At 45.8% G+C, this 16595-nt stretch overlaps 1 protein-coding gene across 1 annotated transcript in view; it reads left to right on the forward strand.

The window, feature by feature from the left end:
* DPP6 (dipeptidyl peptidase like 6) overlaps positions 1-16595 on the forward strand; it is a 372651-nt gene that overhangs the window by 182452 nt on the left and 173604 nt on the right. The window lies entirely within an intron of this gene.

Below are 16595 nucleotides of genomic sequence, written 5' to 3' on the forward strand. Positions count from 1 at the left end.
GTGGCGTGTCCAGCAAGTCTGCCCATGCAACCCAGAGCTCTGTGGAGCTTTGGGGCCGCCCCCCATTAAAATTGCTGTGGGCAGTTGAGTGTCCTGCCAGCGGCAGCAGTGAGGGCAGCCTGGTGGCCATGCCCACCGGGCGCAGAGGTTGCTCCAGGTGCTGAGCCTGAGCCACACCTGTCTGCTGTGAGTGCTGCAGGTGGCTCTAAGCAAGCTGCCCCTTCCTGGCTTCATGAGCCGACAGTGGTTGGGGTTCAGCCAGCAAGCACAAGGGGCCATTTCTGCAGGGCTTTCTGAAGCCGCCCCACCCGTGGGCAGCCACGGGGAAGCCACCGTAGACCATTTTATTTCTGTGATTGTATGGCTTTTGTGGTCTTGGTGGTGGATGTCATTCAGCAGCACATTCTGTATGTTTTACATTTAGGGTTTTGACTGCTTTCATTTGCATTATGATCATACGGTCGGTTTTGGTTTTAATCCATGGCATTTTTATGGACGGCAGACATCTTCCAGAGGTGGGAGGTGCACTTTATAAATAAAGAATGTCATAATTGGCTTTGTGGCTCTGCCCAGTGGCTCCATGTCTTCCCATCAAGCCATTCTGCAAACACACGGAGCTGATGGGATCCTGTATAGGATTGCAGAAACTATGCTGTAGAAGCAGGGGATAAAATAGAGGTAAGAGTGCGATCACCTTCCCTCCAGTAGAAGTGACATCTTTCTGTGGCTCAGTTACCATCTCGTGGCTGCACAAGCATTTTGGGCAAAGCACTGCGCTGCAACTGACAGTTTTACATTCTCCATTAGGGTCCACAAGATTTATTGTCCTGCAGGACAATAAAATAGCACATCCATTTGAATTTCTTGGGGAGAAGTCTGCTGGGTTCCCTAGAGTGTTGTGCCCCCTTCATGCCTTCAGTGTGTTTCAGGGCCAAAGCACATGTTAGATTCATTAGCATGTGTCCCACAGCGATAAATGTGTTTTGCACAGAGTGTGGCCACACGGCTTGAAATGGGAGCGGCTCTAGTGCCCGGCCTTTAAAGAAACCTTCCTGTGCATATTTAGCTAGAAAAAGTCTAGCAACAGCCATGCTTGCTGGGGAATGTTGGGAGTTATAGGATCTTTTTCTGTCCAGACACGCACAGGATTCCGCCCTAAGCTGCATAACATCCAATTTCCATGCATTAATGTAGTATTTCATTTCATATGATCACTATTTTAAAGATTCAAGATGTGTGATAGCTTCCTTTGCCTGTTTCAAAAAGGCAAGTCGATTAATAACTGTGCCACTGATGATAAATTGAAAAGAAAATTGGCATAATACTCTCCTGAGAGAAATGATTTATTTTCTGTCCAGAAGGGTTCATTTTCACAGAAATGAAAATGAAAAACAAAAATTGCACTGATTAAAGAATCACAGCAGAAGACTTCTGGAGACTTTCTAACCGTAGAGCCTTAACAAACCTCTTGAAACTTGGGATTTTATCAGAGCATTGCATGAAGTTTTAGACCAGAAAAACAAAAAAACAAACAAATGTCCCATATGGTTGGTTGTGGAATTCTGGGAGTTGTAGGCTTTTTTCTGTCAAAACTTGAATGGGATGGCAACTTAAATATATGATTGGGAGAAGGTTAAAGTCTAATTAAGACCAAAGTCTCTGCAGTTTCCTTTTTTACAGTTGTTACCCACAATTCATAGCTGCAATTAGAAAAAATGCATCTCTGGTTCCAAACCTCATGTTCATTCTGACTCACTGAACAAAATCAGTTAATGCAATGCCAAGAAACTTTAGAGTGAACCAGACAGGAATTACTTCTGAGTCAACATATCAGGCAGTGTACAGGCTGTAAAACAGCTGCAGGGTTAGTTAGATCGGCGTTCCCCATCCTCGTACCCTCCTGAAGTTTTGGACTGCAATTTCCATCAGCCCTAGCCAACTTGGTGAATATTTAAGGATAATGCGTGTTGTACAAAGCACTTCAAGATCCGGGCAAAACTCTTCAACAGTCCTCAGCACTCTACAATGCAATCCTGCAAATATCTACCTGGGTGTAAGTGCCATTGCACTCAATAGGACTTTCTTTTGAGTAGACTGATAGAGGACTGCATTGTAGGGGAAGATACGGAGGCAGTCTAAGATCATTTATCCCAACCTGGTTTCTGTCAGATGTTCTGGACTGCAACCCAATCAGCCACAGTAGCTGGGGCTGACATGAGCTGTAGTACAAAATACATTGAACTCATGGTTCTGTTTCCAGCATCTTCACGCCTAATAGCTATAGTTTATTAGATCTTCTTCCACGGATTTTCCATCTTTTGCCAAAGCTATTTATGCTAGTTGCTTTTCACGATATGCTTCGTAGTAATATATGAGAATTCTGTTTCCATGGTGTACATTCTCTTATTTATGCATTTATTGCGTAGATTTATGTACCGCTTTCGAAAGAGGTGTCAGAATGATGAACATAAAATATAGTGGCATCAAAACAGCAATGAATATAACCATAAAAAGAAGAGATTACCAAGTTAATCAGCAGATCTCCTCTCTTGCCCTACTGCTGTCTTTGAACAAACAAGTTCTTGAGCACTACAAAAGCCCCTATCTGTAAAACTCCTGAACAAAGATAATCGAAGGATAAGTTGGAGCAACAGGGCCTCTCTCAATCCACTGTCATTCCTTTTAAAAAAGGAGCATTTGCCATCAGCCCAAGATAAGCATCTGCAATCAGCTGCACATGCAGAATGCTTGTGGCTAAATCTGGGAAAGTACAGGCAGTCCCTGGTTTATGAATGAGTTCCCTTCCTGAGAAAATGGAAATTTGTCTTTAAGTCTAATTCCTTTAGTCAGATCACCTATACTCATCCCTCCACATTTGTGGGGGTTAGGGGCACCGGACTCCCCACAAAAGTGGAAAAACTGCAAATATCTCTTATCACGCCAGCCCAAACTCACCAGTGCTGCCTTCTTGCAGCAAGGAAGTGCCTGAAAGATTTTCCACTCTGGGTGGGCAAGGAAGTTTGTTTGTAAGTACAAGTTGTTCCTAACTCGGATGTTCGTAACTGGGGGACTGCCTAGAAACACAAGTTCTGGCAGGCCTCTTCAGCATTTAATATCCACCTGCCAACTGGTGTAATGATGTGTGCAAGCAAATGGACAAAAATAGCATTGATTTCTTATTCTGGAGCTTAATATTCCCATCTTGACACTGGCAGGCACTTCTGGAACCTACAGAAATAAAAGGAGTGTCCATTATGCATGCTATTTTCATATTGCATTACTTTAAGCAGGACCTACCTAGCTAATGCTTATTGAGTTGCTACCGGCTTTCTTTGTAGCTGTCTGGAATATGGAAACAATGCATTGAAAAAAATTGAATGTATCATTAATAAAGCTTGTAGAAAGGAGATATTCACATTGAACTGCTCCAGGATGTGAGCAGGGAGACAAGAGGCAGTTCTTGGGAAGCTCAGAGTCAGTGCTTCTGTATACCAGGTATGCAGAACTTCCTGCAGCCCACTCGGGTCCCAATCCAGCTGGCAGGGATATCCCAGGCTGCCGTGCCCTTGTTCCCCACTCCCCAGTCATCCGGTAGCTTCTGTGCAGGGTTCTCACTATACACACAATTTCTCAAGGGTTACATTGGCTTAGTTACTAAGACCTGCACGCTAGAAGATGGTGGTATTTTTGGCCCTACCTCATTTGGCCCTGGAATGCTGGCCCCTGAGAGATTCTGTGAAATCAGTACTTGGACAGAAAGAGGTTCAACATCGCTGCTTTACAGCAACAAAGGGCAACTTGCTGCTTTTAAGACAGCACAATTTCAGATTATTTACCAGATTATCTCATATCATAGAAACAGTCTCTTGCTTTCCCCCAGCAGTCTGAGGAGGCAAAAGGAAAGGTACAGGAAAGGGATGATATGCCCACTTTGGGATCTGCCCTTGCCCACCGGGACGCAGTCTAAAGCAGAGATCTCTCAGCCCCACAACCCCAAGAACAGAAAAATGGTCCCCTGCCCTCCATTCCAAGGGTGGCCAAGATGCTGTCCACTCATTTTGCAGGCAAATTGGAAGGTGGGCAGCTGCAATTGCACCTGCTTTCCTTTTGGCTCTTCAGCAAGCAAGCAAGGTGGAAATAGCAGCTGGCGGGAGGAAGGAGGGCAGTCCCAAGGGCCCACAGAAGCCTGGAGCTGGCACTGGAAGGGGCGTCACCTGAGAACATGCCAAACTGGCAGGGGGTGCTGAGACGCAGGTGCAGCTGCATCTCTCAGGAAGGTCCAATGCCTCAGGTTGGCTCAGGTGGGCCATTCTGAGCCAGAGCAAAGGGTCTGGGGTCCCTTTAGAGTTTGACAGCAGGTCTGGCCCTGAACTGTGTGACCTACAACCGCAGCATGCTGGAGACAAGAACCAAGCTGTTAGTTAAGTTGAAGCAGCGGAGTGCTGCTTTCTGAATTAAGGTTTATATAAGGACGTCACTTGGATTTGTTATGGGGTCACTTTCGATCTTCCTTTTTCTTATTTTTTGCAGTATCACCTGTAGTTATTATGACTTGCTGGGCAAAATGTAAGACATGTGGTGAATGCTAAGGGAATTCTTTGTAATGGTTTGTGAGAAGGAAATCTAGTGGTGCAGCTGAGTTTTTCCACACCCAAAGCAATGCCATGTGTAGAATATGTATGTAGACCCTTAAGTTTTGGGGATTTTTCTTGGACGCTTTAACTGGCTTTGATATCTCTATCTGTTTCTCTCCGTCCGTCCATCCATAATCTCCCTCTCACACGAACGCACAGACACACATGCACACACCTGTAATTAACATGGGCAGCCTGATCCTTATGCTGTAACTACAAGGAGCTCCTGGCACCATAATCAACAACACAGAATATCTGCGTATCTGATGGTGTGGAGCCTAAGGTTAGGCTGAAGGAGCTGGGCAACTTCAGCCCCCAGAAGAGAGGGCTCAGCAGCAGTGTCTTTAGATATGTGAAGGGATGTCACATGGAGGATGGTGCACATTTGTGTGTTGTTGCTCCAGAGAGGAGGGCGGGGACCAAGACCTTCAAATTACAAGAGAAGGGATTTTGACTAACCCTTTCGAACAGAGTTTTGAAAGCCTGGGGTGTTGGACAGTGGAACAGCCTGCCTCGGGAGGCAGTGGACACTCCATCATTTAATGTTCAGGGGCTGGACAAACACCTCTCAGGGACACTGTGGTAGTGGATTTCCAGCATGAGCATGGAGTTTACTAGATAAGGGAGCTTCACAGTTGTTGGAAACGGAGCCGTTTCGGTTCCAGGAACACCCCCAAATTCTCTTGGGGACTCTCCACAGCCCTGGAGGAGGGTGTGCCCTCTTCCCCCCTAGTCAAGGGGGGTGCTGTGCGACAGACTCCGGTAGAGTCTGGGGGCCTCTCCTCCCTCCCCCTCCTTGCCCAATCAAGTCCTCCTCAGTCGGCCACCAAGCAAGTTCCAACAGGCCCCTTTGCTCCTCACTTGGGGATGGAAGCATGGGAAGTTAGCATGGGAAGAACCGCACCGGCTGCCCCCTCCAGGTTGCTGCTGGCCCTCCGAGAGAGCAAAAGGGGATAGGTTGGGGGGGGGGGGCAGAAGAGGCAGGGGCCTGGGGCTTCAGCTCTCTCTTGAACTGCTTTGAAAATCTGGTAGTTGCAAAGATAGAGATAAGTGTGCATGGGCACTTGGGTGTACAAAATGAATGAATAATTGAATTTGCAGGGATCAGGCTGGTAGCACTGTAGTGGCATGAGCTTTCTCCCAAACTCTTGCTTTCGATGAGCACACATGTTTCCCCTAAGCTGCTTTAAGATTTGAAGACTTGGAGGATCATTGAGAATTGTGGCCGCCTGGCCTTATTGACCAGCAACTTCAACACCATCATTTCCAGAAATGAGATACATGTATGAAGATAAATAGTTTTCAAACAAATGGATGAGGGATATTAGTGTTGAGTGCCAGTTGTATCCCCCCCTTTATTTATCTCATAAATACAAGTTAAAGGGCAAATGGAAGCTGTGATTGGAAAGCATTTGTCTCAAATTGGCTAGAGAGATGTACTGTGGCCATCTCGGTGGCAGATTTTTGGCAGGTTGGAGATAAACATGCCAGTAATGATTTTGCTGACAGCCTCTTGCTCTGGAAGATTTCCAGGCTCCATCCATGCCATGCGGGTTCATCCTTTTCCGTTCAGGAAACTGTGCCACATTGAATGCAGATCACAGGCCCTGTAATACAGAACTGCAGGCATTAGAAGCGGAGAGTGAAGGCAGCTGGAGCTGAGCAGGTGGGCAGTGCGGTCTTTTGCAGGAGGCTCTTACGGGTGCAGGTGTGACGGCCCTCCTTCAGGCCCACACTGCTTGGCGCACATGTCAAGCTCTGAAGCAATTATGTAAGCAGGGCAAAATGAATCGTGCTACGTGGAAGCCAGATTTAAAGGCGTTTTGATTAATTTCCAAAGGGCATTTAGGCTTTGCTTTAATTCCTTGTCATTACACCAAGCAAGAGGCTGGTACTATCGGAGAACTGCCTCTGCTCATCATGCATGCATGGTTCAGAGCAGAAACTTTTCTTCCCAGCAATTTGTTTTCTCTTTCTTTCAAGGATTAATAGCCATTTGGCATCATCAATATTAAAAGCAAAGTGGCTTCTTTAGGATTAGAAGCTGAAGATTGCTTTCCTGAGCCCGGTTTTCCTCCTCCTTCTTTTTCTTTGAGCTTTGTGTAATTGCATTGAGTCAATAAAGGGCAGTGGCTGTCCCACATAGTTAAGTGTTCAAGCACCCATGCTCCCCCTCCCATGCCGAAGCCTGTCCAGGTTGATGGGGAGGCAAACATGTGACCAAGAAGCAGCTGTGGGCAAACACAGGGAACATCTCAAACATCCACCAGGGCCAAAGGTCTGTCTAGTTTCGTGATCTTTTCATGCACCAATCGACCAGTTGCCTGTAAAGAAGACATGGATGCAAGCACACCTCCCCGTGGCGTTCCCGAGCGATTGATATCTGGAAGCATACAGCCTTCCATACTGGAGGCAACAGATAACCACAGGGATGGCCAGCCAGTGATAGCCTTCTTGGCCATGAATATATCAGCTTCTCCTTTGAAGCTGTCGTAGCATCCTGAAATTCATAGGCAGCTAAGCCTGGACTGCAGGGCTGACATCCAGCGGCCCACAACCCTGCCCTCCCCCAGATGAGCTCCCAGGGAGCAGCGTGTGGCGGGATGGTGGCAGACAGCTCCACATCTGGGCTGGCAAGCTCATTATGGTTCTTGTAGTCCTCTTGGCGCTGTGATTTAAGTGAGTTTAAAATACAACACCGCACGTGCCCAGACTTTTCTTTCCTTCATCAGGGTTGGCCGAAAACTCTTTTGTTTTGTTCTAGCATAGCAGGAATGCGATGGGGAAAGAGACATGTTAATTGCATGCTTCAGAACTGGTTTGGCACACAGAGCTCCACAAAAGCATCAAGTCCAGGGTGTAGAACTGCTTAGCTCCATCACTGCCTGTGATGCTGAATTCCCTGGCTGAGCTCAGTGCAGCATGAAGAAGTCGCTGCTTTTGTCTGCCCTGTATCGCCTGCCACTCAGGTTCACTGGTGACCTATTACTGAGAGGGGGGAAATGCTGCTGTTCGCTTTCTTCACGCCATGACAAATGTAATGCACCTCTGTAATGTTCCACCCTTGCTAACCTCCCTTTCTCAACTCGAGCCGCATGCACGGTCACCTACCTTTATAGAGGGTTGTGCAGCCTTTTTCTCATCTTTGTTGCCCTTTAAGCACTTCCTCTGGTTCTACAATGTCCTTTTTGAGATGTGGCAATCAGAATGGTAGACACACACAACTGCAAGGCTGGCCACACCATAGATCTGTGTTGTAAGCCGCCCCGAGGCTTTGGCAAGGGGCGGCATAGAAATGTTGTTGTAATAATAATAATAATAATAATAATAATAATGGCATTATGGTATCGGCAATCTTATTTTCGATCGCTTTCCTAACGGTCCCTAGCATGGAATTTGGCCTTTTCACAGCAGCTACGCACTGGGTTGATGTTTGCATTGAGCTATCCAGCATCATCCCAGGCAGATTCCATACAGTTCTTGAAGCAGTTTGGTGCCTGGAGCACTTAGCCATGCTGGAATTATGTTTTGTAAGCCAGGTATTTTGAATTAGTACTGAATTAGTAATTATTAAGTATTTGCTGCATAGTTTAGAAATATGGCAAGTGATTTCCGAGTGAGATTTGAGAAGTGGCAGCCAACGGACAGCCGAAGTTGACAGCAGCATTGGAAGTTGTAATGAATTTGTATTCACATGAAGAGTTTTCTTCAAGGCACTTAGGGTTGGCAGGTCCTTACCTTAAATTCTGATCACCTGTCCTGCTTAGGTGAACTACTATAGAATACTTGGTAAGGTCTGGACAGAATCACTTGTGCCATGTAAAAGACTCTTCTGCCTCTGGTACACTATGTTAGAGGTTAAGATGGAGTGATACTGATTTTAACAATGGAAAAGTTGTAAGACAAAAATACCACAGTGATGGGATCCTTCCTTCCTTCCCTCCTTCCTTCCTTCCTTCCTTCCCTCCCTCCCTCCCTCCCTCCCTCCCTTCTTTCCATTCCTGAGTCTATTGCAGCATTTTAAAATAAAAATTTCTCTCATAATCTTGAGGACTAGAAACCCAAGATTCAGATGATTCCCAGAGCCAAAAGGAAAGTATCTTGCATAGCCCAGGCATCTTACACATTTATAATTTATTAATTTTTGGAAAATTAATTTTAAGGCAGAACTGTGTTACTCAGGACAAGCTAGGATTCCAAGTGAAGGCACCCACATAGTCAGAAGAAACTTTGAATGATGTTAAAGCCGGACACCTATGACTACTTCTTTCACAGCATGACCCCAGCTATGCACAGGTTTTCTTGTTCCTCATAGTACAAACATGTGTTCACTTTCAGGACTGATTTGGAGGACCAGTGGATGGTACTGGATCTGTGACTCAGTCTGGATGCAGGATACCCAATTTGATACTTTTTTCCTGCAGATTTTAAGGAATATGAAAGTGGAATGACAACGTATATATTGACTGAAAGGGGGAAATAGGTCAGCAAAGTAGAGAGAAAATTACTTCGTATGACATTTGCACATGCAGATATGTAGGCTAGATCCCAGTTGGAAGTAATAACTGGTATTTTTATAGAAATACATATTACCATGGAGGATATATTAACTGCATACACATTACGTGTTACTGGACAACTCTGAAGGCCCTCCTCTCTCTTCTTAAGGCTCTTTTTCTTTACACAAGGCATAGACTAGGCAGCTGGTCAAATAGTGGGGTGTCCTCTGACAACTCTTCAAACGGAGGACTGTCTTCTTTAAAATAGGACACATGGTTACCTTAAGCATAGCCTTGGGAATCAGCTCCAGGACTGGTTGTCAGAAGAAAATGAAATAAGATTGATCAAGGTCCATTAGAAATGACGAACAACGATCTATCTCAGTTTTGCTATTTTGCCTTATTTTAATTTTTTTTCAATTTATTTGATACATTCATTTCTGCCAACAAAAAGGCCACTCAGAGTAGCTTACAACGAATACGAAAGCTCAGTTAAAACAGGAATAAAACCCAGTCCTGCATTGGAGTCCTGCCCTGAGCAGGGGGTTGGACTCCATAGCCTTGTAGGACCCTTCCAACTCTGCTGTGGTTCTTTGAGCCTATGGAATGCATGAAAACACAAGCACAAGAGACCAGAAACAATAAGGAGCCCGGCACCTCCCCTTGCATGGCGAAGGCCTGCAAAGGGCACCTCTGAAGGAAGAGACCCCAAAGGACAGGCCTCCCGGTTTGGTCTGCAGAGCGCATCACGTTCCCGCTCCGTTCCCTGCAGCCTGGGGCAAATGCTCAGCGAGACGTCCAAGGAGGTATATAGGTCAGTTTCCATGTGCCACTGCCGGATGCACTGGGGCTGCATTACATGCAGTATCCCATCACACATTCAGATGTCCACAAACACAGAAAGCTTCCAGGTCAGAGCAAAGGGAATGCTGGAACTGCTGGGAGATTTTTATTTGGGGCACTCAAAGAAACCGTTCCCGCTCTGTCATTCTGCAGCAGTTCCAGATTGCCTCCCTGAGTGTTTAACGAAAAGCTGGAATTAAATTATGGCTGGATTTGTTGCACCGAGAGGAATGAATCCTAATGCGGAAGGGGTGCAACGATTCTGAAGAAGATGGAAAGCGGATGAGGGCACAGTTTAATGAATTAATCAGTGGTAATCATGAAATTGAGATGGAGGGCATCAATCTTCTAAAGGAGTCTTGAGTCTTGGAAATTGTTTTAAGTGCTATTTTCTGGCCTTCTAATCTCTTCCTACAGGAAACAGAAATAAGTACATGCTGACTTGGTGTGCCCAAAATATATGCACTGTTCTTTTTATAATTTGTTGTTACCCTCTCTACCCATAGCAAATGGCCCATGGAACATAAAAAGAGAATTATAGTGTATCGTTTCAGCATTTGCAAAGGGCTGATAGGAAAATAATTTGAACTATGCTGTTCAAAGCAGCTTGACCCACTATTTCTTAGCAGGGCTTGATTATCATCTTTCCCCCTAGACTTTGTTTAACAAATACATTACCAAGCATAGATCTGGATTTCATAGATGTTACTTATGAAAAACAGCATGACTTGCTGGATTTATATGCAAATGTACATTTTTAATAAGATTATTTTATTGACTCTATTTTTCTCTTTTTTTAAAAGAGATGAACATCTGTCAAGACTGACTGCTTTTAATTGAGGAATTTTAGTGTCAGATACTCTAACAACAATTGCTGCCATCTAGGCCACTATGAAAGATCCAAATAAATTCTTAACTCAAGGTAGACATTGTCACTTGCAGGTCTGTACATGCTTTTTTCAGTGTTATACAGCAGGTGTGCGGGGATCAAAATCCAAAAAGCAGCGTGCCGGTGGGGGATTTTAACCCTTTCCTCACCATGGTGCTGCTGAAAATCCCTTCCCAGATGTTATTAATCTTGAGAATGATACGCTTATTAATAGCAATAAGACTTCTGCTTTGGGGAAAATAGCAGGTTTGGGAGGTGATTTCATGGTTGTAATCCTGATGGGTGAGCGCAGCTTGCTGCAGACCATTTGTAAATGTAACTGCAAGTGACGCATTTAGCATCATGAGTACTTTGTCCTTCAGAAAGAGCATGGCAGACAGAGATCAGGTCTCTAGCTTCCACAATCAAATGGCGTTGTCTTCCCACTTACAGGCTTGGGCTCAGGTAGGCTTCCTGTTCATTGTTTCACCACCTCAAATGAAAATCCCTGCGTCCAGAAGGTCTTTCATTGTCTTGTAATAATGTGCCCCAGAAATTCTGCACAAGCATATAATATGCTGCCCTGGGCCTTATTCTTATCAATGCCAATAACACAACCAGTGAGCAGGGCGAGGTGGATAGCTCAGGCTGCCAATGTTGGTATATTGATGAAGGGTAGCATGTTGTCATTATTTAAGAAACTGTTATATTTTTATCACCTTGAGGGAGGCAGTCTCACAGCCATGTGGATTTTTTTAGTGATGGTTTGTTTTTGTTTTGCTCCAAGGATAATGCCTTAGATTGCCTGCAATCCTGGAAAACCAAATAGATAAAAGATGCTTTTAAAAAGACAAGAAAGAAATGAAATTCACTTGCCCCAACTTATTGTATCGTACAGTCTTCCCATCTTGAAGTTCTCAAGATGTGTTGGATTCCCATAATTGGAATAATGGACTCCCATAATTAGGTCAGTCCAATGCATCCGGAGTGTTTTAGCCTGGAAAAAACTAGAGTTGTTGTTGTTCAGCTGTTCAGTCATGACCAACTATAAACATAGAAACATAGAAACTGAGCGAGTCAGAAGGGGCCTCCTGGGCCATCCAGTCTGATCCCTGGCTCCAGCCAGCTCTGCTCATAACATGCCTACCATGTGCATGTTTAGCCTGCCCTTGAACACCCTCAGCGATGGGGCTTCAACCTCCTCCCGTGAAAGGCCATTCCATACTCTTGGGGTCCTAACTGTCAGGAAGTACTTCCTGACATCCAAATTGAACCTTGGTTCCTTGGCTCCACCGGAGCACATCCTGCCTTCCTTTGCAAGGGAGAACAGGTCTCTACCCACCTCCATGTGACACCCCCTCTCATATCTGTATGTTGCCAACAGATCCCCTCTGAGTCTCCTCTTCTCCAGGCTGAAAAGACCCAGTTCCCTCATTCTCACTCATACGGCTTTCCCTGCAATCCAGCCACCATCCTTATTTATTTATTTAGAAAATTTCTATGCCGCCCCATTCGCCGAAGCCTCAGGGCGGCTTACAAATACGGCCCTAGGCTGCACTGACTCTAACTCTACCTCTATATCCTTCCTGTAATGAGGGGCCCAAAACTGAACATAATACTCCAGTTGTGGGTGCACCAGAGTCATATAGAGTGGTAGTAATACCTCTCTCGATCTAGGAGCCTTGCTTCTGGCTATGCAATCAAGGGTGGCATTTGCCCTCTTGGTGGCCGCATCACACTGCTGACTCATGTTTAGCCTGCAGTCAACCCGCACCCTGAGGTCCCTTTCACAAGTGCTGCTCTCCAGCCACTTGTCCCCTAACCTGTGCTTATGACACCCATTCCTATGCCCCAAGTGCAAGACCTTGCACTGATCCGTATTGAACACCATCCTGTTGTCTCCTGCCCACTCCCACAGTCTGTCCAGATCCTTCTGGATCCGGAGTACCTGCTCCTCAGTTGTGGCCACTGAGATCCTATAGGCAAAATCTAGTCACACTTTTCAATCCAGTGCCACCTCTTTCAGCAGAATGATGCTCTGGCTTCTTCGATGAAATCTAACCACCTTGTTCCTTGGTGACCTGTTCTTTTCTTCCCACTGAGCATTCCAAGCATTATATCTTTTTCTAATGAGCTCAGTCGCATGACACGGCTAAAATAAATGAGACTTGGCTTTGTTATCTTGCCAACCAGGGACACGTCTGACGAATCTTGTCCAGATCTCACTGGCATATTTTTCTTCAGTTTGCTCTGAAAGTCACCTTTCCCCTGACGTCTCCATACCCGCAACCGGCCAGGTAGCTGAGCCATATCATGATCAGAGGACAGCTCCCCCAAAGAGGGGGCATTTGATGGGACAACAATAGAAAGGCAAATAGCGCAAGGCCTGTTGTTAGAGGCTGCTTTGTCCCTGGCTGGTGGAAGTCCTGCAGCTAATGGCTTCTGTCATTCTTCCTCTTAGCTTTTCTGGTGGTTTTAAAGAAAAACAAAAGCAGGCATGGATTTCGTTTAGGGTTTTGTTTGAGCAATTCTGTTAGCCTTTGGCAGGCTGGTCGTGTTGGCTCATGCTTGCTCTCCAGCTCCCACTCCTCCTTTTCCCGTCCTACTGGGTTTTTGATGTGGAAGGATGGGTTGGCTGTGAACTGAGATAACATGACCTGGATTGTTTTGCTGGCTCTTCTGTTAACATTGACTTGACATTGGGGAAATCACTAAATCTCCATGCCCTTTGCTGAGAGATGGAGATAACAATTGCTCTTTGTCTCTGAATGGTTGAGGCAATCCTTCCTGCTTCACAAAACTCTGTAGGCCTAAATGCACAAAAAGCACTTATATAAGTGTATGTTGCTGAGTATTTCCCCCAATCCTGTTGCATTTAGGCGTCCTTTTTTCCAACTTGCTCAAATTTTCTGCCTCCTCCTTTTCTTCACCTCGCAGAAAATCACTGGCTTTTTCAAAATGTTTTTCACATCCCAGGCTGTGAAAGAGGATACACAGTAGAAGATAGACAGGATAGCTAGGAGCACAGTAGAAGTGGAATCAAGGTGCAGTGGGTTGTCCAGGTAGCAGAAGGCAAAAGGGCTTTTTCAGAAGGCCCAAAACTGCTGTCCTCAAAACTGAAGTGGTGTTACCAGGAAGGATGGCCCAAGTCAGCCTGGCCACGGCCAGGGAACGATGCAGGCCTGACTTCATCCAAGCTGCCACAAGCCAAGCTTTCCTCCCCTCACACATCCAAGACACCAGGCAGAATAAAAGCTCTTTATTCACAAAGGATACTCAACAAACGCAACCCTTGCAGAATGAATCCTTGCGCATGCACAGAGCCATTTGTTGACCCCAGGCTAAACGACTGCTTCTGGAAATTCTCCCCTTGAGTGCATCTGGGCCCAGTCCCTTCCGAAGGGCCTGTTTGGAAGTGACCTTCTCTAGGCCTGTCCTCTAGTTGGCATCCCCTCCTTTCTCAACACTGCTTCATGGGGTCGCTTATGGCAGCTTTCCCCCCTGGCTGGGGGGTTCTAGGAATTGTAGCACAACTCAACAGGAGGGGATTTATTTATTTATTTAAAGCTTTTATAAACCATCCCTATACTAGCAGACCAAGTTAGGGACAGCTGAACTGAGGTCTTGAGGCTGAACATGCCCCTTTTTTTGGACAGGGTGAAAAATTATTTCTTTCCTACCAATTCTTTCAGAGCTACAAATCAGAAGAGCTTCCATAGAACAGCTGGGTTGGTTGAGTGTGGCTGCTTGTATATGAGAGATTTATTGCCTGTTTTGCACTTCCTTAAAAATCCTTTGCCCAGGTATCTATTCATATTCTGACTGCTTCATTGTGCTGCCTGTAGGTAATCTAGTTACTATTCAGAAAAGAGGGGACATGCGGCCGCAAATCCTAAAAATGTGCAATCAGCATGTAAGTCACTGTGCATGTGATTTTATATAAGAATCGAAAATTCAGACTTTTCCAAGTTTATGCTATATTTGCGAAAAGTTTTAACCAGGCGGCAAAGATGTCTATGTGACTCTCTGGCATTCTTTAGCATCACCCCCTCTAATGCATGATATGGTATTGCTTGGTATGGCTACTGTGTGTAAAGAGCGATGGGAAAATAGCAATTCCCTTTCATAGTGGACTCTTCTCTGGAAAAGTTTATCTGTTGCTACTGAGTGAGTGATATTCTGGAGCAATTAGTCTCCCGTGGACAAATAAATATTGTTTTATTTCCATCCATGATCCTTCTTCCATCCCCTTTAAGCAGTTCTTTCCTTACCTTGGGTGGTAGTTTGGAGATGGCAACTGGCAGTGAGATCTAGGAGGACAGAACTAATCTGCTCCCCTCTGGTGACCCTGTTGCTGCTCCAAAAGTAAGGTTCCGCTACCACTCCGATTGGCTTTCATACTTGGAATTGAAGGCATCACCTTGAACTTCACCTCAGGCAAAACCCAATCTTGGTTCTGCTCTGTAGGAAAGAACTGCTGTCAGTTTATCCAAAGTACTGTCTGGCCTGGCATGATGCTAAATGCCATATAGATCAAGGTGGATCGAGATAAAGCAGAAACATAGCACATACTCCCCATTCCTGCAAGTCGCAAGGTGTGTGGAGAAGGGAACTGGCTGCAGGGAAACATTCCTCTGCAAGGGGAAGATATACAGAGCGAGCACTGCCTGGGACGGCCTGCCTGGCTGAGTCAGTGTACTGTTTTGAGCCAGTGCTTGGGCGACATCTCGCCTCTCCTGGCCATTCTGCCTTTTTCTCTTCCTCTCTCCTTCTCAGCTTCCTCTTCCTCGTGGGCCCTTTTTCTCCCTTCTATTTCCATGGACCTGTCCTCCTCCTCCTCCTCCTTCCTTCATCTTCAGCTGCTTCCTTAGGTACCTCTGCCAGCTCACCCTCTTCATGACGTCTGAGCTGTCAAGGGCAGGAAGGCGGACCTCAAGATCAGCCCTTCCATGGCAGCCTTAAAACAGCAGTAGTTCCACCATCACAAAATCTCCTGGCATCGCGATACAGTTTGAGTCACGCACTCTTGTTATCCTGGGAACGTGAGGCTGAGCAGACCTCACAGATTTACTTGGCCTGAATGTTATAAGAAAGCCAGGAGCCACCAGCTAGGCAGTAGACATACACTTGGAATGAACTTGTGATGCTGAGCACATTCGGAGTAGGGGGATTTGTCTGTAGTACTGGAGCTGGGCTTGGCTTTGGCAAAGGTTGACTGGAGGGAGCCAGCACTGCCATTAGGCTGAGTAAAGTAGCTGTTTTAGGTACTAGATGCTAAGAGGAGGCAGCAACATACCTGCTTGGCACCATGCTGCCTTCAGGTGCAGTGGACGACGTTGTCCCAACTTCAGGACAAATTCACCTGCCAGTCTAATGAGCTTTTGTATGTGGGATGGGTGGGGTGCCATTCTGTTTTCCAATATGGACAACAAAACTTTTTGAACTGGCCCCAACTCTTGCTTACCCTAAGCCTTCCTCATTTCAGCAGTCTAGTTCAGTGGGGAAAGGTAGGTTATTGTTGCCAGTGTTTAACCCTTGTGAGTCTGAAACCTCTGCCCATCTCCCACAAGTCACCTGGAGAGGTACCAGCAGATCGCAACCTTCCTTCCACTCACCTCTGACTTAGGCATATCTGTCTCTATTAAGTCAAGAAGAATCTGCATCGCATGAGACTGCGGAGTCGAGTCATAAGTGTCGCAACTCCTGCTAATGGAATATATTTGTGTTGATTGCTCAGCTCTGCTTAATGTC

This window comes from Varanus komodoensis, unplaced genomic scaffold (assembly GCF_004798865.1).
Source record: "Varanus komodoensis strain SLA01 unplaced genomic scaffold, ASM479886v1 scaffold15, whole genome shotgun sequence".
NCBI classification, from domain to species: Eukaryota; Metazoa; Chordata; class Lepidosauria; order Squamata; family Varanidae; genus Varanus; species Varanus komodoensis.